This window comes from Halichoerus grypus, chromosome 7, assembly GCF_964656455.1.
Source record: "Halichoerus grypus chromosome 7, mHalGry1.hap1.1, whole genome shotgun sequence".
NCBI lineage: Eukaryota > Metazoa > Chordata > Mammalia > Carnivora > Phocidae > Halichoerus > Halichoerus grypus.
Window position 1 is genome coordinate 75750971 of NC_135718.1, and position 22439 is coordinate 75773409.

The 22439-nt window shown below is 38.1% G+C and overlaps 1 pseudogene; it reads right to left on the reverse strand.

Moving 5' to 3' along the window:
* Positions 1-21894: 21894 nt before the first annotated feature.
* On the reverse strand, positions 21895-22030 carry LOC118519399 (U2 spliceosomal RNA; annotated as a pseudogene).
* Positions 22031-22439: the final 409 nt, after the last annotated feature.

Sequence of the window (22439 nt, forward strand, 5' to 3'; positions counted from 1 at the left end):
TTATGTTATTGTTCACTCTTGGTGTTGTACGCTCTGTGGGCTTGGAAAATGTAAAAGGACATGTATTCATCATTGTGGTATTCATCAGAATGTTTTGACTGCCCTGAAAATCCTCTGTGCGTGCTTCACCTGTTCAGCCCTCCCCACCCACTGATCATTTCACTGTCTCCATAATTTTGTCTTTTACAGAATGTCCTATAGCTGGAATCATACAATGTGAAACCTTTTCACATTGACTTCTTTCACTTAGTAACATTCTTTTAAAGTGTCTCCCTGTCTTTTCATGGCTTGGTAGCTTATCTGTTTTTAGTGCTAACCAGTATTTTATTGTCTGGATGGACCACAGTTTATTTATCCATTCACCTACTGGAGGACCTCTTGGTTGCTTCCAAGTTTTGACAATTATGAGTAAAGCTGCTATATACATTTGTGTGTGGGTTTTGTGTGGACATTCGTTTTGAACTCCTTAGGGTAAATACCAAGGAGTGCAATTATAAAAACAGATATTATTTTTTTCCTCAAACTAATCAGACATTCCAGGTACCCAATATTGAACATCCCACACTCCAATAACGTTTATTCCCTATGATATGGAGAAATAATTTTATTCTGAGATGAATCTGTCTTTGCCAATGAAGTTATCACTTAAAAGAAAAATTTGCCCTTCATATCATCTGGCCCCACAAACCTGTCTTTTGCCCTATGTAATTCTCTTTTCCTGGTATAAAACTGATTTACTCTTTAACAAGATGTTTGTTCTATTTCTGCTGGCGCTCCCCTTCACAAAGAGGATAATTAAAGTAACAGTACCAAAGAGTCCCAGAGGTAGTCTGGGTCAGCTGTGTGCAGCTAGTGCCCTCGGAGACAAAGGGCTGGAGTCAAGTCTTATTTTGACGTGAGACTTTATTCCGCATTTTTTTTCTTCCTCTGCAGCTATAGGAAATGAAGAATTCACTCTTCTATTTGTAGGCTGATGACAGTTTAAAGTTTTACTGAGGATGTGGTCAGGCAATGGTAATCTACAACCCACACACAAAACATAGCACTAAAATCTTTATAATTAACTGCATATGATTTAGCAGGGTCATTTAGAAAGATGATTCATCAGCAGTAGGTGTAAACTGGTTCACTAAACCTAAAGCGTAAAGGGAAAGAAGAGATAGAATGGTTTCTTTATTCCACTTTAGGCTAATAGCCAGGTGATTCAGAGTCCTTAAGAGCCCTGAGTCAGTCTTCATTTCTCATCACTGATAGGATGCAGGAGTGTCATGCCAAACAATTTATCCTTCCACATCTCAGTTAGGTAAATCTCTAAAATAAGCCTCTAACAGGGGTCTAGGGAATGTGCTGCTTGTAACCCTGTGTTTCAACATTTTTCTTCATTCTTCTATATAATTGAGTGTGTATAGAGGATTTCCCCCCAATCGATTGCATATCTTGGAAAAATTTTGTAGTGGGTACTGCTTTTCTTTGGTGCCTTTCCATCTTCTTGCAGACCAGCCATGCCCAGCCTTCATATGCTGAGCTCTGGCAGCTCAAAAAATTCTATTGTAATAGACTCTCTCCCTGGGCAGCCCTCACCTTCTACAGAAATATTTACCCCTTTCTCCTTAAACTCTGCTTTCAATAAGTTGCCAGTGTAAAAAGACCTGAAAATCTCATCCACTAAATTGCCAATAGCTCATTGTGGTATTCCCCTCAGAAGAACTTGCACTGTAAAAGGGAATAGATCCTTGAATTCAGGCTGTGTTTCACAACTAAGGTTAACAGAATCTCTTGGAATGAATGTTTAGGAATGCAGGTTCGCAGGGTAGCAGATCAAACACGTATGCTTTAGAGAATCCTAAGATGGAGACCGGGAAATGAGAACCATTTACCTGGAGCAAACACGTGTGACATCACCATACTCAACTGCATAGTTAGGATTAAAGCAAGGGGTTTTAGTATCTCTCCAGTATTTTCCACCATGCTCCCAGAGTAACCTTGTACACAGTGTATGAGTGCTATAATTTGGCCTGATGCCAAATGCCAAGAACAACAGAATCAGATAATGGGCATTATCCATCCATTACAACATCTGAGGTAAACTATACTTTTGGTCAGCTCAGGATTAAGTGTCAGAACGTTCATCAAATATATATTGCAAAGCAGTTAAATCTCTCATTTAGAGGAAATTACATTCACTTCACCAGGAAAGCAACACACTTTTTGATACTTCTGATTGTCCACCTAGCCTAGCACCCAGTGACTTTACAACATTTTTTGCTAGTTTATTACGAAGGCTTTTATTGTTATTTTTTATTCCAAAAGTAATATGTGTTTGTTATAGCAAACTTAGAAAAAGCAACAGAATAAACAGTAGTGTGTGATTACTACTACTATACCATTTTAACGATCCTTTTATTCTTTCATTTATACATTCATCCGTCTTTTCTGTATTCCACAAACTGCTCTAAGCCCTAGAATACATCTGTGAACAAGCTACATAAAGCTCATATGGTCAAGACAGCAATCTAGTGGTGCAAAAGAGCAGACAATAATGAAACGCGTTAAGTTTTGTAAAAAAGACAAACGATTAATTGGACTAAGAGGGTCTGGAGAGGGAGCGCTACTTTACATTGGATGGTAAGGCAAGACCTTACCAAAGAGGTAGCATATGCGTGGATATCTGAATGTGAAGGAGTTCAACTTAAGACACTCTGGGCAATCAAAATCCAGACAGGGGGGCTGGCATTGCAAAAGGCCTAAGATGGGAATGAACTTGACATATTTGAAGAATGAAAGGAGGTCAGTTGGATGAGTATGACTGAAGATGTGGAGACTGATAGTAACAGAGGTGGCAGAAGTAATTAGGACTAAGCCACATACACCTGCACTGTCCAATATGGGAGCCACTAGCCGGATGGATCTACTGAGCACTTGAAATCAAGCTAGTCTGAATCAAGATGATCTGAATTGAAATACACACTGAAGGTCAAGATCTAGTGTAGAAAAATAATATATCTTGTTAATAATTTTTATATTGATTATATATTGAAATGATGATTTTGGACATTTTGGATTAAATGAAATATATTTTTAGATTAAATGACTTGTTAGCTTTTACTATTAAATTACTTTTTCTAAGTGAAATAATATGGTATTTGTTTTTCTCAGTCTGACTTATTTCACTTAACATAATACCCTCTAGGTCACAAATGGCAAGATCTCATCCTTTTTTATGGCTGTGTAACATTCAATTATATATATAATATATATTTTATATATAGTATTTATGTATTTGTTTGTATAATTTTATATTTTATTTGTTTATACAATAATATAAATTATTCATTTATACATTATTTATGCAATATGATGCATAAATAAAATACTATATATATAAGTTATAGATGTATAATTATCACATCTTCTTTATCCATTTATCTATTGATGGGTATTTGGGTTGCTTCCATGTCTTGGCTACTGTAAATAATTCTGCAATACATAGGGGTGCACATATCCTTTTTTTTTATTAATTTTTTTGGTAATCTTTACACTCATCAGGGGGCTTGAACTCACAATCCCGAGATCAAGAGTTGCATGCTCCTCTGAGCCGGCCAGGCACCCTTGCATATATCTTTCTGAATTAGTGTTTTCATTTTCTTCGGGTAAGTACCCAACAGTGGAATTATTGCATCATATGGTATTTCTATTTTTAACTTTTTGAGGAATGTCATACTATTTTCCACAGTGGCTGTACCAGTTTGCATTCCCAACAAGGAGTGCACAAGTGTTCCTTTTTTTCCACATTCTTGCCAACACTTGTTATTTCTTGTCTTTTTGATTTTAGCCATTCTGACAGGCTGTGGTTTTGATTTGCATTTCCCTGCTGATTAGTGATGTTGAGCATCTTTTCATGTGTCTGTTGGCCATCTGGATGTCTTCTTTGGGAAAATGTCTATTCAGATCTGTCCATTTTTTAATTGGATTTTTTTTTTTTTGGTGTTGAATTATAAAAGTTTTACCCCTTATTGGATATTATCATTTGCAAATATCTTCTCCCATTCAGTAGTTGTCTTTTTGTTCTGTTGATGGTTACCTTCACTGTGCAAAAGTTTTTTATTTTATTTATATGTGGAACCTAAAAAAGCTAAAGAAATGAACAAACAAACAAACAAAAAGCAGAATCAGACCTATAAATACAGAGAACAAACTGATGATTGCCAGAGGGAAGGGGGCTGCTGGGATGGGCAAAATGGGTGAACGGGACTGGGAGATACAGTCTTCCAGTTATGGAATGAATAAGTCACAGGAAGAAAAAGCATAGCATAGGGAATATAGCTGATGGTATTGTAATAGTGTTGTACAGTGACAGTTGGTAGCTACACTGTGGCAAACATAGACAATGTATAGAGATGTTGAATCACTATGTTGTACACCTGAAACTAATGTAACTTTGTGTGTCAACTATATACAAATTAAAAATTAAAAAAAAAAAGAGGGGCGCCTGAATGGCTCAGTCAGTAAGAGTTGATTTCTGCTCAGGTCATGATCTCATCAGGGATCCAGCCCTGCACTGGGCTCCTTGCTCAGCGGGGATTCTGCTTGCCCCTCTGTCCCTCCCCCTGCTCATGCAATTTCTCTCTCTCTCTCTCTAATAAAACCTTAAAAAAAAGAAAATGAAGAATAAATATTTGTAAGTACACTATTAAAGCAAGTAAAAAAAATGTATATATATATATATATGGAACTAGAACCAATGGAAAAAAATAAATTACTTTTTCTAAAGTGGTTGCCAGAAAATTTTAAGTTGCAACTGTGGCCCACATTATATTTTTAATAGATGGCACCAATATAGAGCTTTGCATGTCATAGTCAGGAGTTGCAGCTTTTTTTTAATTTTTAATTTAATTTTTTTTCAGAAAGAGAGAGAGCGTGTGAGCAGGAGGGGAGTGCAGAGGGAGAGGGAATGAATCTTAAGCAGACTTCACACTGAGCACGGAGCCTGACATGGGGCTCCATCTCATGAACCTAAGATCATGATCTGAGCCGAAATCAAGAGTGTGACGCTTAGCCAACTGAGCTGCCCAGGTGCCCCAGGAGTTGCAGCTTTTTAAATACAATGAGAAGTATTTGGAAATACGTTGTAAACATTTTAAGATGCCTATTAGACATCCAAGTAAACTTCACAAGAGAAATCAGTAGAGGAGTGGACCAAGGAAGATGAGCCAGTAACCTGCCAGAAAATTGTACATGGTAATGTCCCAGAAGTCAAGTAAATAACTTGGTTCAAACAGCAAATAGTGGTTCACTATGTCACATTCTGTTCAGTAGGCAAGTAAGATGTGAACAGAGAATTAGACATTACATCTGACAATGTGGGGAACCTTGATGAGAGCAGTTTTTTATGGTGCTAACAATGAAGGTCCAACTGAAGTGGACAGAACAGTAAATGAGAGGTGATAAAATTAGAAAATAAAAGTTCAAAAAAATGTGTTGTGAAGATAAGCAGACAAAAGCAATAGTGGCTAGAGAAAGGCATGATATCTGTCCTTCTTTCTAAAGTTAAGACCTATTAGGGCTTACCTGTGTGCTAAAGGGAATTATTCAGTAATATAGGAGAAAATGATGCGGTAGAGAGGGGGGATGATTGTAGACACAAGGTGCTTGAGTAAACTAGTCAGAATAAGATCCAGATCTCAAAGGCAGGATTGGCTTTTGATAAGGCTAAGAAGCTTCTTCCATTGTATCTGAAGAAAAGACAGTGTAATGAGTAGAAATAAAGGTGGGTCTCTCTCTTCTCCCTTCATGTATGTGTGTGTGTGTGTGTGTGTGTGTTTACAAATCTTGTATCATATCAAACTTATCAATTTGTAACATTTGTAGACACAATTCAAAATTGTGTCTACACAGATCCATATGTTCTAGTTTCAAATGGCATTACAGAAGACTCTCATTATATATATATACACACACATATATATGTATCCCCTTTAGCTGGGATCCTTTGTATAGCACCAGTCATTTTATCATTTTATTCTGAGAACTTTTATGATATGATATTTAAAAGTGTCCTAAAAATGTGACTTGGTTAAGTCTTTTGTTTAATTCATTATTCTGAAGCCTCAATGATTCACTACAATCTGAAGATTGATATCCTTCACTTTGGGGAATTTTCTGTAATATTTCTTTATTTCCTCCTCTCCAATGTTTATTTTCTCTCATTCTGGAATCTTTATTAGTTGGATATTCCATGGATTGTTCCTAAAATGATCACAACTTCATTTCTTATTATGCCTTTGGTTGCTTGTGTGTTCTACTTTCTAGTAGTTTTTCTTGACTTCAACACTGAAAACATTTTTGCTTTTAAAAAAAAAAAGTTTCTGTGATATTTTTAATTTCCTAGAGCTCTTATTTTGATTTCCATTCCTTCTTCACAGCATTCAGCTCTTCCTTAATCTTATGTCTCCAAGTACATTAATTACTGTTTCTTTGAAGTTTTCTTTTTTTTTTTTAAGATTTTATTTATTTATTTGACAGAAAGAGACATAGCAGGAGAGGGAACACAAGCAGGGGGAGTGGGAGAGGGAGAAGAACGCTTCCTGTGGAGCAGGGAGCCTGATGTGGGGCTCGATCCTATGGGATCATGACCTGAGCCGAAGACAGACGCTTAACGACTGAGCCACCCAGGTGCCCCTGAAGTTTTCTTTGCTTTCAACATTGTTCCTGCTTCTTCTGAGCTCCTAAGGTGTTATTTGTTTGTTGGTTTCTCCTTTTCATGTTAGAGATTTCTCTCAAAAATTTTGAGATACTGGGGCGCCTGGGTGACTCAGTCGTTAAGCGTCTGCCTTCGGCTCAGGTCATGATCCCGGGGTCCTGGGATCGAGCCCCACTTTGGGCTCCCTGCTCTGCGGGAAGCCTGCTTCTCCCTTTCCCACTCCCCCTGCTTGTGTTCCCTCTCTCGCTGTGTCTCTCTCTGTCAAAAAAAAAAAAAAAGTTTTGAGATACTTACCTATCTGTTCATAGTAAAAAATGCTTTTAAGCTCTGTGTGAAGAGCAGAATATGCTGACCAGCAAGACTCATGGTAAAATCAGGTGGGTTTTGGAGAACAATACATGGCAAGATCTAGGTTTTCTCTCTGGAATGGTTCGGTTTATTTAGAGAAGGAGCCTTCATATTCTTGGTCTTGGGCAAAAACCTGATGGCTGGTGTTCTCTAGCCAGGTAGGAGGAAGAGAGATTGGGAGGAGGGTGACAGCTCATCATGTAGTTGGTACATGGACTTCCACTGAACAACCCTCTTTTAATCTTGCACACCACCCTACATTTTTCTGTACCTGGTTTTCTTAATCTAAGCCTCTTTCATTCAGTTTCTCCAGAGAGCATGCTTCCCATTCCTAAGAAGCTTAGAAGCTGTAGTTGCCTAACAAGTTGAGGTGGAGGTGAGAGCTGGAAATCCAGCAGCGTCTTCTGTAAACTTCCAAATTGCCCCAGGCTTACAGCCCATCTCTAACAAGCCCTTTTATAGTCATGGTGCCACAGCTTCCTCAGCTTCCTCTTTCCAGTATTCAAAGAACAAATCAGCTTCCTTCTCACCGATAACCCACTTGTAGACTTATACATAACTCACCTCTCTCTACTTTTTCAAAAAATATTTTATTTTTTAGCAATCTCTACACCCAGCATAGGGCTCAAATTTACAACCCCTCCATGAAAAGTTGCATGCTCCACTGATGGAGCCAGCCAGGCGCCCCTCATCTCTCTCTACTTTGATAAATAATTAAATTCCTACTTTTTCTTTCCATCTTCACACATTGTAATTCAGAATTATAGATCTCTCCTAATTTAATAAGAGATGAAGTCAGTGCTTCTGCTTATGGGCAGAGGCAACAATATTGCTAAGTTTCCATCTGATACCAAAAACTATTTAAGTTCAACGTTAATAATAAAGTTCTTTTTAATAGTCAAGATTCTTGAAAATATTGTCTTTCAGAAAATCTAAATTAATAGCAATGTTTATAGTGTTATGTACACCCATATCCATGCTGTGGACTATCTTTTGTTCTAAATAGTAATCAGAGTAGTATGGAAAAAATAGTTTCCTGTTTGAATCTGTGCACTTAAAACCCAGAAGTGTTATTGTTGTCTGAAAAAAAAAAAGAAGAAAAATAAGAAGGAGGAGGAGGAGAAGAGGAAGGAAGGAAGGAAGGAAGGAAAGAAAGAAAGAAAGAAAGAAAGAAGGAAAGAAGAAAGGAAGGAAGAAAAAGAGGGAGAAAGAAATCTTCAGAAACAAAGAGGAAAGCAACTTATTCTGCTTTCCTGGTGAAATAGGGAGGACTTCATAAAGGAACTGATATTTTTACCTGTGTATTGAAAGATCTGCTTACCTTTTTAAAAGGCATTTAAAGAGGGGATTATATATCACAAGAGAGTGGAAGCAAAAAGGAGACCAACATGTTCAAAGAAAAATGAGATCCTTGGGAGGACAGAAATGAGATAATGTATGAGATTTGGGGAAAAGTTTAAAGTTTACATAAATTCAAAGAAGCATTATTTTTATTGGTACTGATTCTACCTTCTGTCTGGAGTTTTGCACCTTCTCCATGAATAACATGCATGCCTAAAGGTCTAGTTTACAAGAACCCACAAATTCACTTCAAGAGAGCCCCAGAAGATTCAATTCCAATTTCACAAGAATTATTAATAGAGAACTCATAAAACATCTTTTGTTTATTTTTTCGTAGTTAAGAATTAGGCTATAGTCGATGGTTCTGATGCATTGTGCAAACTCCCCCGAACACAGTTGATTTCAGCCCACCAGTGGTGGACAGTTCCAAATCCACTGCCAGTGCCCCAAATCTTGAGTGCCCCTCTGCTTTGTTGCTTCTAGGCTTTCTCCTAAGCCACAGGAGGCCACTCAGCTGCAAGCTGATCCAACCTGCGAAGGTAGGGGAATTAATCCCTTGAGAGCAATTTTCTACAAGTGGGAGACAGGAGTCTTGATAAACACCCCAGCCTTCCTAATCTTGTATTGAGACAATGTAAGGCAGGGTCCATGTGGGACTGAGCTTCACTTGCTCACAGTGGCAACTGGATCATCAAAACTCACAGCTGGCTTCTCTACCTTCTTTTTCTCTCATTTTATCCAATCTTTTACTTCTGCTCCTTGAAATTTCCCCTTGAGTAATTTACCTACACCCAATTTCTTTTCTCAGGTTGTGCTTTTGCAAAAATCCAAATAAAACATACACTTAACTAATTATGTGCCTCTACTAATGACTTTTTTTTTTAAGTAGGCTCCATGTCCAATGTGGAGCTTGAACTAATAACCATGAGATCAAGACCTGAGCCGAGATCAAGAGTCAGACCTGCTCAACCGACTGAGCCACCCAGGCACCCTTATTTATTTATTTTTATTAACTCCACATAATTTGTAGCATCCAGCCTTTTCTATCTTTTATCTTAAAAACTGAAGAATAATTAAAAGTTATGTGTTTTTTTTTTTTACTTGTTGGCATTGATTATATTTGGAAGATTCACCAGTATACAAAAGAACACTGAACTAAGAACCAGAAAACCCATATTTTAGTCTTAGATTTTGTAGTCCCTAGTGATGAGACTACATGAAAGCAACTGTATCTCTCTAAAACCCTAGTTTCTCAATTCATTAAAATGCAGGAATTGATGTACAAGGTTATTCCTAGGCACTGATTTTATGATTCCATGAAATTATAAGGCAGGTCTGCTTTGGTTGAAACTGTCAATCAGGCACGTTGCCAGGTGGTCAGTTGGTCATGGTTTGGTCATGGTCACCTGCACCTGCGGCCATGCCTGAAGCAACTTCTCCCCAGTATCCAATCCAAATCTGTCCGGTGCTTGAATAGTTCCTAATGCCTCAATAGCTTGCAGCTTCAAATAGATATAATATTCGATTTGTGTACTAACAGCTAACCCCAGGTTCTTCTCTTTTCCTATAAACCGTCTTGGGTAACAACCATGAATATAAGTGACCGTTTGTTACTCAACAGTGACTGCAAAGGTGAAGTTTCAAGACAAAAGGGACAGGGACACCCAGTGGTGGGGTGAAGCTGAGAGGCATGAAAGGTTTCACTGCACTTTGCAAATCATCCCATGGAGCTGGTTGCCAATTCAACTACACTGAAGGCTGGCTCTGACAGAAGGCATTAAAAGGAGAAAGTAAAATAGTTCCTTTGTTCTGAGCCTACAAATGCTGAAAGGAAATTCCTGCTCACAGCAGGTGATTAAACAAGCTTTATTAGAGGCCATTACTTGGAGTCACTGACGCTGCTTTGTTGCAATAAAATGGTTCATTTTCCCATTCTTTAACTTTCAAATGGTATTAATTAGATTTGTCAACAATTTGATAACTCCAAACTGGCTGCCAGAGTCTTACAAGAACACTTTTACAATCTGTTCTCTTAACGCAGTAAAGCTCAAACTCAGCCAGCAAATTCCCCGTAGGACAGCGGAGAATGGATTTATGTCTTGGAGGAAGGGGATGACCATGTAGCTCAAAGCCTGTAACCACAAGCATGAAATTTCTCCAAAGCCTTATCCTTTATTTTGCCTTTATACTCCGGTTTCTCTTCAGATCGCATAAATCTTTCTCTTTTTCTCCTTTATTTTAAAAGTTCATATGAATTTGCCTACCATTCAGCAGTAAACCTCAACTTACATTAATTTCAACATAATGTATGGAATTATTTACCAATTACACTACCCCATCAAAATGTCTAAGGAAGAATAATGTAATTTGGATTCTATGTTTTATTCTTGTACTCCTCATCTTTTTACAAGGATAAAATAGAGATGTTCCTCTTTCTTCCAATGACGCCTTTAAACTGTTCCTCTATCATATATTCAACCTAGGAGACAGACTTCCCCATTCATTCTGAAACCTATATTTGTGCATCTGAAATCCTACACCATGTATAAATATGAATTCAAATGTCAACTCCATTATCCTTGCAAGAGGAACACAAGGATCAAAATTCACTGCCTATCAAGTAAAACTAAAAAAAGAGGGGGGGTGGAGTGTTATGGTCCTTGTATCTTCAGCCTTCAGAGCTCCTACGTTGAGCACAATATCTTTGCACCAGCTGAGCAAGCCCCAGAACTATTTTCTGCTGCTGGTATCTGACTTGCCACAGTAGGCAGAGGCAGGTTCAAAGTGAGCCCACAACGTGCAACAGATGCATTCATTTCTCTCCCTATATTCCTTTTACTCCCTTGGACCTCACAAACACATCCTCTTACTCTCTTTTCCTTCCTTTTATTTTACAAACTCATCACGGTCTGCTTTAGAGCACATTCTTTTTTTAAGATTTTAATTTTTTTTAAGTCTTCTCTACACCCAACATGGGGCTGGAGCTCACAACCCCGAGATCAAGAGTCACATGCTCTACAGAGTGAAACAGCCAGGTGCCCCAAGAGCACATTTTTGTAATTTTGTTTCCATCCCGTATTTTCCTGTATGGTAAATACCATTGTTTTGGTGCACTGAAGAAAGGCAGAGATAGTCTTCCTCCTTCCCCTTTAGCCACGCTCTTTGAATTCTGTATTAATAAAATCATTACATTTCTTTTACTAATTAATTATTACTCTGCTACACATAAATTCAGGGAGTTTGATGGCACAAATCTGCCAACCACTTTGGATGTCCCAGAATGGAAACCTCTATATAAATGTCTGCTATGATTTCTATCAGATGAAGATACTTTAAGGGATGTTTTATTGGCCTATTAATAAATGACTGGAGTGGTAAAGATATCTGGCTAGAAGCCCTATTTTTTTTTGCAAGCACAAAAGACGTGGGTTAATGGAGCAATTAAACATACTTTTATACCCCAAGGCTGTAATAATACTGGGGAAAGGTAAGCGAACTACTAAAAAGGCAAGACAACTATAAATACAGAGCAAGAACTAGAAGCGGAACTTCTGCAAAAGTGATAAAGAAATATATGACAGAATTTCAAAGAGTTGGCATTTTACAGGGCACCAAAATTGATATCTTTACATCTTTTCTTGTCACAAGAGGTATCTTGTTTTACTGAGGCAAAAGAAATATAAAGCAGAGAAATAGTCCAACAAAAAAAGCAGACAATAGTGCAGTATCAGGTCATATGGGGGAACAGTGGTCAAAAAGCATTTGAAGGAATGTTAGCAGTTATCTGATTATCAGCTGCTGATACAGTAAGACTGTTCTGAAGGTACAGAAGAGGTGAGAGTTTGTAAACCGAAGTGCAGGTGCTGAGAACACCATCAGTGCAGAGCCAAGTACTGGTCATCTTTGCATCCCTAGCATATTGCACATTTGTGCCATGTAGTGCTTGTTCAGTCACTGGTAATACGCCCATACTAGTGTACCCATACTTGGTGACAATGGTAATAAAGGTGATAGAACGACTGAGTTTACTGGGCAGTTTCTTGACAAAGCTAAGTTGAAGGCTAGAGATCAGTGGAAGATTTACTCATCCTCATGTCAGTATCATGTAGTCCCAGAACTGTCACCTTCTTCTTTGCTTTTCTCCTTTTTCCTACACAGCCTGTTCCCAAGACATCCAGTCTCCCCTCCTATCTGCCACCCTGATGCAGTCTTATGCTTCTACCATCCGGGCTCAGTGCATTTGTTATGATGATCTAACTTCTTAGCTCCTACACCCTGGAAGCTGAGGGTTCCTACAAATAGCTGCCTAACCATAAAAATCTTGTGGCATTAAAAGTTAGCTGAGACCTCAGAGGAACTTGCAAAAATTTCACTTAATTTTTTTCAGCTTTTTCTCTCAGCTGCCTCAATGACTTTTCCGAAGATCTCTATTCTTTACTACTCTCCTTATACTCTCTATTCAAAGTCCATCCTCCACACTACCAGGGACAATTTATCCCCTAATTCATGAGTTCTACTTGGCTTACCCATTATGCATGAACTCTTACCATACTCATCCTCACCAATTACAAACTCTGTGTGTGTGTGTGTGTGTGTGTGTGTGTGTGTAGATCTTGGCCTCAAGTCAGCTGCGGGAGAGTTCTGTATCCAAAAGAAACACAGTTTTTATTTCAAAACCATTGAAGAGTAATGGAAGTCTGTCTTGAAATCCCCAGAGGAAACACTAGCAGGATTATACAAATAGCAAGATGTCCTAAGACTTTCCCAAATGTCCATAATCATTACAGCTACTGTACCAACATCTCTTATGTGTGGTTCTTGAAAAAAAAACAAAAACAAAAACAAAAAACAAATTGCCTGTGGCTTCCTCACCCAGATGATTTCCTCTCCGAGATGAGTAGTCCCATGTCTTTCCTTATGGATCTCAATTTTACTTCTGGAGATCTCTTCCAATTTGTCACAACAAAGGTTCTCTGTGGCAAGTCACAGAGTAAGCAAAAATTCCTTCTTAGAATGGAATGAAAATCATGAGATGCTTTGAGAATTTGTGCTTCTATATCCATGCTTGTCTTCACCTTTTCCCTTCCAGTTGTAGAAAACAATTATGCCAGCTCCTTTCAACTAACTCTGCTATCTACTCCTTGACCACATGCATTTCTGTCTCCAAGATATTATCCATCAGGACTTCTGTCTTCTACCTCTGTAAACAGAATGTATTTTTAAAACTCTTTAAATTCAATAACAAGAAAAAAAAGTTTTAAATTGGGCAAAAGAACTGAACTGATGCTTTCCCAAAGATGTACCAGTAATGACCAATAAGCACACGAAAGGATGCTCAACGTTAATAGTCATCAGGGAAATGCAAATTAAAACTGCTATAAAATATCACTACACACCTATTTGGCTAAGAATAAAAGGACTGACCATATCAAGTGTTGGTGAGGAAAGGGAAGAATTGGAACTCTCATACACTGCAAGTATGGTAACATAAAATGGTACAGTTTGGTAGTTTTTAAAAAATAAACATGTACCTTCTGCATGACCAAACCATTCAACACCTGGATATTTATCCTAGAGAAATGAAAGTGTATATCCAAAGAAGATTTGTCAGAAATGTTCATGGAATCTGTACATATAATAGTCCAAATGTAAATGTCCATTAATAGGTGAGTGGATAAACAAACTGTGATACTCAGCACTACACAAAAAGAAATTAATGACTTTTACTAACTACAGCATGATTAAATCCCACAATATTACACTGAATGAAAGAAGCCAGACCAAAAAGAGAGTATGTAATGTATGAGTCCATTCATATACAATTCTAGAAAATGAAAACTAATCTGTAGCGATAAAAAGCAAATCAGTGGTTGCTTGGGGGTTATAGGGGTTGAAGAACAAGGACAGTAGTGTGTGTGTGTGTGTCACTCCTGTGTTTCTCCCTTATTCTCACACTGTTATCACACTTACAACACTTTTGACACCAGCTATGTGGGTTTTCCACACATCAAGCAATTCTGCAACACTAGCTGGGTGCCCTATATTTCAGTGCAGTTCTGGCACTATCTGGATTTAGCAACAGATCCCAAAGGTTAAGGCTTCAATTCCACAAGACTGCCCCCACTTGGGATGCCAATATCGAGCCCGGGGTGTCACCTGTAATTCTGACCAGTGGGCTATAAATTGGGTTTCTCATGGCCCTCTCTTTGGATTCAGTAATTTTCTAGAATGGCCCACAGAAGTCAAGGAAATGCTTAGTTACATTTACTGGTTTATTATAAAGGATATAATAAAGGATACAGATAGATAGGATACAGCCAGATAAAGAGATGCATAGAGTAAGGTATAATGGGAAAGGATGGAGCTTCCATGCTCTCTCTGGGCCACTCTCCCAACACCTCCATGTGTTCAATCCTAGAAGCTGTCCAAACCCCTTACTATAGGGGTTTTAAGGGAGGCTTCATCATGTAGGCATGATTGACTATTAACTTCATTTTCTGCCCCTCTCCCCTCTCTAGAGAATGCAGATGGAGGGATGCTTAAAGTTCTAAGCTTCTAATTATGACTTGGTCTTTCCAGTGATAAGCCCCCATTGGGGAGCCTACCAAGAGTTGCCTCATTAGAACAAAGGACACTCCTATTACCCAGGACATTCCAAGGGAGCTAGGAGCTCTGTGTGAGGAACCCAGGTCAAAGACCAAATATTAGAACAAAGATGCTCCTCGTGCTTTTATTACTTAGGAAATTGCAAAGTTGAGGTCTCCGTTCCAGGAACCAGGGGCAGAGACCACTATATACATTTTTTTTCTATTATCAGATTAAACACATACATACACACATATATGTCAAAACTTATCAAAACTGCACTTTAATATGTACATTCAATTTAATGTCAGTTATACTTCAGTAAATCTATTAAAACTTTCATACACATGCTTTCCCATTTATTTTTTAACCCATTAAAATTTGATTTCTATCCCTATCACTTTAGAGAAACAGCTTCAATAAGATCTTCATTAATATTTGAATTACTATCTATATCTATACATTTTAAATCCTTATTTTACCAGACCTCTCCAGTGCATTTGACTTCTGACTTCCTGAATTCCTTTAACTCTGCTCACATGTCTCTGGGAGTTTCTGGTCTGTCCTCTGCATATACTCCCTCTTTCTCTTCCAATATCTGAACTGTAACTGTTTCCCAGGATTTCACTGACACATCACCTCAATCTTAACATTATTCCTTAATATTCTCCTGGATTCTCATCGACCCAACTGTCTCAAAGATGCAGGTGACCCACATTTACATTCCCTAGCATGAGACCCACACTAATCTTCAGAATGTTATTTCCAAATGCTTGATGGACATCTCCACTTTCAGTTTCCAAAGGAAAGTGAACACAACAAAGGAAACACTGAAATCATCTTCACTCTTAAACAAAGCCATTCTCCGGAACTAACAGTTTTTTTTTTTTTTTTAAATATCATTGCACACCTATCCCCCAGGAATCACCCTTGAGTTATCCTCTTAAGTCACTTCCTCATCATTTCTTGCTTATGTTAACTGAAACAGCCTCCTAAGAAACCCCTCTGCTTCTAGTCAATTCCCCATCAAGCCCATGCTTGACACAATGGCTGCCATTTTGTTCTTTAGCTGAAAACCCTTCTGTGGTGCTTTTTTAACCACACAGGAAATGCAAACACCTTATCCTGGTAATCAAGACAAAATCTTCAAAGATCTGGCTGTATCTATCTTGTTAGCAAATATCTACACTTAGTTCTGCCTCAAACACTCTGCTCTGCTAATATCAAACAGTTTTTAGTTCTACACACACACCATGCTACATATCGTTACCATGTCACTATTACCATTATCCTTCCTGCCTCAAATGCTCTTTCTTACTCTATTTTTCTGGATAACTGCTGTTTGTCTGCTAAGATTTAGAACAGATTATTCTAAATTACTGAGATTATTTATTTATTTATTTATTTATTTATTTACTTCTTGCTTGCTGACTTATATATCAGAAGACCAAGCTGGTTATAGAATTTTGGAGTTGGTAGAGGAAAAAAAAGGACTGACAACTGAAAAATTAGTTGAAATGTTGGTAAAGACTTAATATCTAAATTCCTTAGAAACAACTTAGAGATATACCAGACTTAAAGGAGGTTAAAAAACTTGAGTCAACTTGAAGGAATAATGTGAGGTGAGTTCTAATGCCAATAGTACTTGTGAATCCTGAAGCCATATGCTTTCACTGAGCTCTGAGAGTTCAGAGATAAGGAATTGACTTCATAGGTCTGTGTACTTTGCATTATCTTTGGTTTGAAGGAAGTTTAATTCTGGCACTCACAAAAAGCAAAGCAACTTTGGGCGCCTGGGTGGCTCAGTCGTTAAGCGTCTGTCTTCGGCTCAGGTCATGATCCCAGGGTCCTGGGATCGAGCCCCGCATCAGGCTCCCTGCTCGGCAGAAGCCTGCTTCTCCCTCTCCCACTCCCCCTGCTTGTGTTCTCTCTCTCACTGTGTCTCTCTCTGTCAAATAAATAAATAAAAATCTTTAAAAAAAAAAAAAAAAAGCAAAGCAACTTTGTATGTAGCCATACAAACGTATTAAAAGATACACTTGTTAAAAAGCATGCCCAGTCTTTTGCAGAAGATACAAAGATGGAGCTAAAAAACAATAAGCTAATTAGGTTTTAAAAGTCAAGTTGCTAAAAAAAAAAAAAAAAAAAAAAAAAAAAAAAGGGCGCCTGGGTGGCTCAGTTGGTTAAGCGACTGCCTTCGGCTCAGGTCATGATCCTGGAGTCCCTGGATCGAGTCCCGCATCGGGCTCCCTGCTCGGCAGGGAGTCTGCTTCTCCCTCTGACCCTCCCCCCTCTCATGTGCTTGCTCTCTCTCATTCTCTCTCTCTCAAATAAATAAATAAAAAATCTTTAAAAAAAAAAAAAAGTCAAGTTGCTAATACACCTGAAACTAATGTAACACTGTATGTTAACTAACTGGAATTAAAATAAAAACTTTAAAAAAATTAAAAATAAATAAAAATAAAATAAGTCAGGTTGCCAGTATCAGTGAAAGCTCTATAGCTTCTGGGAGTCCTAAAAGATGTTTTGCTCTTTCTCAATTAACTTGTGTTCTCATTTATTCATTTTGACTAATTCCACTGTTTTCATATTTTATTGTTAAATTTTGACCAAATTCTGAGAGCATGTAAAATAATAAAACTTACTTTCTACTTATAAGGAACCTACAGTTTAGAAGAGGCAAATGCTTTAGTACCTGCTATTTCCGTATCTTCTCAGCTAAGTTGAATTCAGTCTTAGATCAGGTTTGTTTAGGATACTATAGATAGGTATATATAACAATGTAATCAGCTATATAGATTAATATATTTTATAAAGATAGTGATATAGGTCATGATGTAGATTACAGTAGAATTATAAAAGGGTGAGTAAAATTATCTGAGTCAGAGACTATGTCATGGCTAGAAAGAGGAAATGCTTAAAAATATGTTATACATTAATCTTAAGAGCAAAGGGAAAATGTAGTAGAGATTGTTAATGTTTTTATCTGATATCCACTTTCCCTGTCTTTCTTATTTACAAAACTCCACAATTATATTCTGACAAAGGACCACATTTCATAGCCTCTCTTGCAAATGGAGTTGCCAATGAGATATAAAGGGGCAGATGGATCCTTCTGACCTTACAGTGGCTCTCCCAGGCTAGAGATCATCCCTTTCATCCTTTTCTTACTATGTCCTCCTTTTACTTGCTTCCAGCACAGGCATTATTATAGGAACTCCAGCAGCTGTTGTAGACCATGAAGAGATCTTGACAATCGCTCCGAATTTCTGCTGGAGCACAAAGCTAGAAGGAACATGCCTCCCTGGGGACTGCAGTGTTACCATACTTCTGGATTATTTTTAGGGTGAGCTAAATAAGCCTCCATCTTATCTAATGTTGAGGTTAATTTGAGGTTTTATTTCATATATATCAAATTTAATCCTAAAAGCACCCATATAGGAACAGGATAGCAAGTCCAGGTAAGAGTCAAGAAATTGACCTGATCACTAGAGAGTCAGACACCACTGTCCCTGACAAGCACTGACACACTTCGTTTCCAGCCTCCCCTTTGCAATTATAACTCCTCATTTAAAATGTCCTTAGACTTGTTTAATACATAGCCTTCAAATGCATCTCTCCATTATTGACATCCATAACAATCAAGCCAACTTTTCCATGGAGAACAACTAAAAATTGTAGATCTAAAAAAAAAAAATCAAAGACATTAAACTGCTCTCAATTCCTAGATTCAGGGACCAGGATCTCAAGAAGAAAAAAGCACATTTGGGTGACCCTGATAGAATTCATCACTTTTCTTTTAGAGACATTCCTTTCCCTGAGCCAAGGGACTGATGTTGGTAGACAACCTTGGGAGCTCCCCAGGTGAAATTTGAAACAAGCCTCTTTACAAGAGGACAAGAGAGTCCAAAGAGAGACAGGGCACTCCAGATTGGTAGGTGGCACAGGGATTTACATATGAGGCTTGTCTTGGGCGGCCACAAGCCAGCTGATCTGTGTCCATCTGCCAGAATCTTAAAAGTTTATATAGAGGCCTTCACACGGTTCCATCACATAATACTGTCCTGATGGTCTCAAGCATACTTTATTCACTTAAGACTACAGCCTTGAATTGGCTCCAGCTATGGGAGCATAAAGTTGTGTTTCATTTTGTTTTACTTAAGTACAACTGTCCCATCACCAGAATATTATTTGTAGGCAGAAATCATCACTGTGTGGTTGTGGGGGTGGGGGAGTGATGGAAAACTAAATATGAATCCAACTTCTGCCATCTATTCGCCTCTGTCGCATTTAACAAGACATTTTATCTATGTGAGCCTGCTTTCACCTCTGGAAAATGAGTTTCATCAAGAGATTACAATAACAGAAACAAAAACATTTAATGTATTAAGATGCTACAATAAGTGTCAGGCACAATATCGTCATACTGTTCGCAGAAATGTGCAAAAAACCCGGGGCACCAGACATAAAAACCGGGGTACGGGACAGGTAGAAACACTTTCTTGCAAAAGAGGCTGGCGCTCTTGCAAAGATGGTGCCCGCTAAAAAAAAAAAAAAAAGAAGAAGAAGAAAAATGAAAAACAGGAAAGAAAAAGAATAAAAAAAGAAAAAAGAAAAAAAGGCCCGACGCGTGCTGGCTTTAGGGAGGCAGGAGAGCAAGAAGATGGCGCCCCCCAGCTCCGTCCTAGTGAGTCTGCTAGCGCCGGCTGCTGCTCAGGCCAATGCTTGCCTCAGAGTTACCAAATGAGTCCCTTTCTCATGAAGTCTGGGCACTTCTCAAAAGGGCAGCTTCTGCGCTGGGCCCTGGATGGGCGAGTCTGCATGCGGAGGCTTTATGAGCCGCTCCTCAGTCCGCAACAGCGTCCTGCAGCCCCTGCGTGGGGACCCCGTTGGTCTGCAAAGCCGCATGATTTGGGGGCTCATCCTTCAGGTGCTGGTCTTAAACCTGGGGTACGCCAAGAGAAATACGAACCCTTGGTTCCTCAGGGAGAAGCTTCAAGTTTTGAATTACCTCCCCCTTGTGGGTCTGGGCAAGGGGCTGGCGCTTATGGTGAGACTGAGTCTTTGCCTTTCCTACCTGCGACCGCGTGGTTTCTCTCTCCTTTGCTGACGCGAAGGGGTTGCTCCGCCAGTTTTAAGGCTTTTCTGGGAGGAAATGATTCCGGATGTAACTGAATTCCGTGGTTCTGTGGAAGGAGGTGAGCTTAGGAGCTCCCTGTGTCGCCATCTTGAACTGGACACCCCGGTGCTTATGCTGGAGGGTGGGGTAGGGGGGGATTGCCCGTAGGCAATAATCGGTGGGAACGACTCCTCCAGAGCCTCCTCTTACTCAAGCATTGCAGCCCTGGGTTGGTTGCTGTTAATAGCCGAAAAGGTAGTTTTATATATTATATATTTTGTCCAGATTTTGTAGTTATTTTATGGTAGATGGGTAAGTGTGCTGTTTTGTCCATAACCAAAGGTTTATTTATTTTTTTTAAAGATTTTATTTATTTGGGAGAAAGAGAGGAGCAGAGGGAGAGGGAGAAGCAGGCTCCACGCTGAGCAGGGAGTCCGCAATGGGGCTTGATCCCAGAACTCTGGGATCATGACCTGAGCAGAAGGCACAGGTTTAATCAACTGAGCCCCCCAGGTGCCCCCCAAAGTCTTATTTAATAATTTAATACATGAATAAATCTTATGCTTATCCTCTGTGTGTGTTTTGTTTGTTTATTTTTAAGTAGGCTCCAGACCCAGGTGGGAGTCAAACTCACAACCCTGAGATCAAGAGTCTCATGCTCTGCAGACCGAGCCAGCCAGGCACCCCATCCTATTTTTTTTTTAAAACAAACCTAAAAGGTAAGATTTCAAAATGTATTTTATCTCTAGTTTATCTTTTTTGTTTTAGGTCAACATCTAAAGTAAAAAACACTTTGGATTTGACTTTTAGCATCTTATAAAGAATCACTGCCCCTAAGTTGGTTCATTCTCAAATCTAGTAAGTATCCCTTTTATATTTTCCTCATATATACATGTATATGTATATATGTATATATGTATATTTATCCTCATATATGTATATTTCCTCATATATACACATATATGTATATTTATCAAATTACATATATAATATGTATGTATTTATCATATTTATATTTATCATATATTATGTATATATATATAATTTGATAAATGTGCTGAACAATAGGGCACCAAGCTCAAAATCAAACACTACTCTGAAATAGCATGAATATACTTATCAAGACACTTGGGGAAGCTCTGTCCAAACTGTTAGTTTCAGTTTGTTCAATGTTGATATACAATTTACACTTAACTTGTCCATAAAAATAATGGGAAAGTTAGCTGAAATTGGGAAATGCCACATGTATGAGTTTAATGAAGAGAAAAAAATGAAGCAAGTCTGGTAAAATATTTTCATTAAATTGTAGTTGTTTTGTTTTCAGACTACTGGCAAATTATTTATTTCATGATCTTCTCTAGAATATCGCCAGTAATCCATATGACAATCACTATATAGATAAGAGAATCTACCTTAAAAAAAAAAAAAAACTGGTCTGGGTGTTACAAACAATGAATCATGGAACACTACATCAAAAACTAATGATGTAATGTGTGGTGATTAACATAACAATAAAAAATTTTTAAAAAACTGGAATATTTCTATATGCCCATTCTTCTAGCCCCCTGTATGTTGTTTATGGATTTACCAAATATTATCAAAGCTACTCCCATTCCCACAGGCAAATAGCAATTTTATGTAATGGAAAAGATATTTTAAATTTGAATTTATCTTACTAGCTACGCAATGGGCAATCTACCTACTCCTTTAAATTTCTGTCCTTCTCCTTTATTAAATGAGGGTAAAATACCTTTTTTGAATGTTTGCTTTGAAGATTAGGGAAATATATGAAGGGAACTATTATATTTCCATCTGAGAGGTGTCCAAACAAGATGGCTACTATATATATATATATTTTTTAAGATGGCTACTATATTAATAGTTATTATCATTCCAGTATTCTACACTTGATCTTAGCCAAAAGGCCGAGAAGCGATAATTCATTCCAGTATTCTGCATGTAATTCACCTGAACTTGGATATTTGGATTTAAGTAGCCACGTGGTTTCCCACTAGATTTTTCCTATTGTGACCTTAATTTTCTCTAAGCAATGTCTAGGGTCTTCTCTTCTAAAGATTGTTCTACCTAGAAGAGAGTATGTAGACTCAGAATGGAATTTGTATACTTCTGTTTTTCTTAACACGACTTATTTTCTCAAATAAGAGCTCTTTTCCTGTTTATTTTCTTGCTCCAAATGGATTAACAAAATCATTTTGCCTCTTCTCATATTATAAAAGTTTCATTTCATACTATGCTCTGACTTCTCTTTTTCTCCCCCCCCCCCCACCCAGAGTTACCATTATTGTCTTTGTCCTTCCTTATGGAATTCCCCAGTAATGGTTCCTT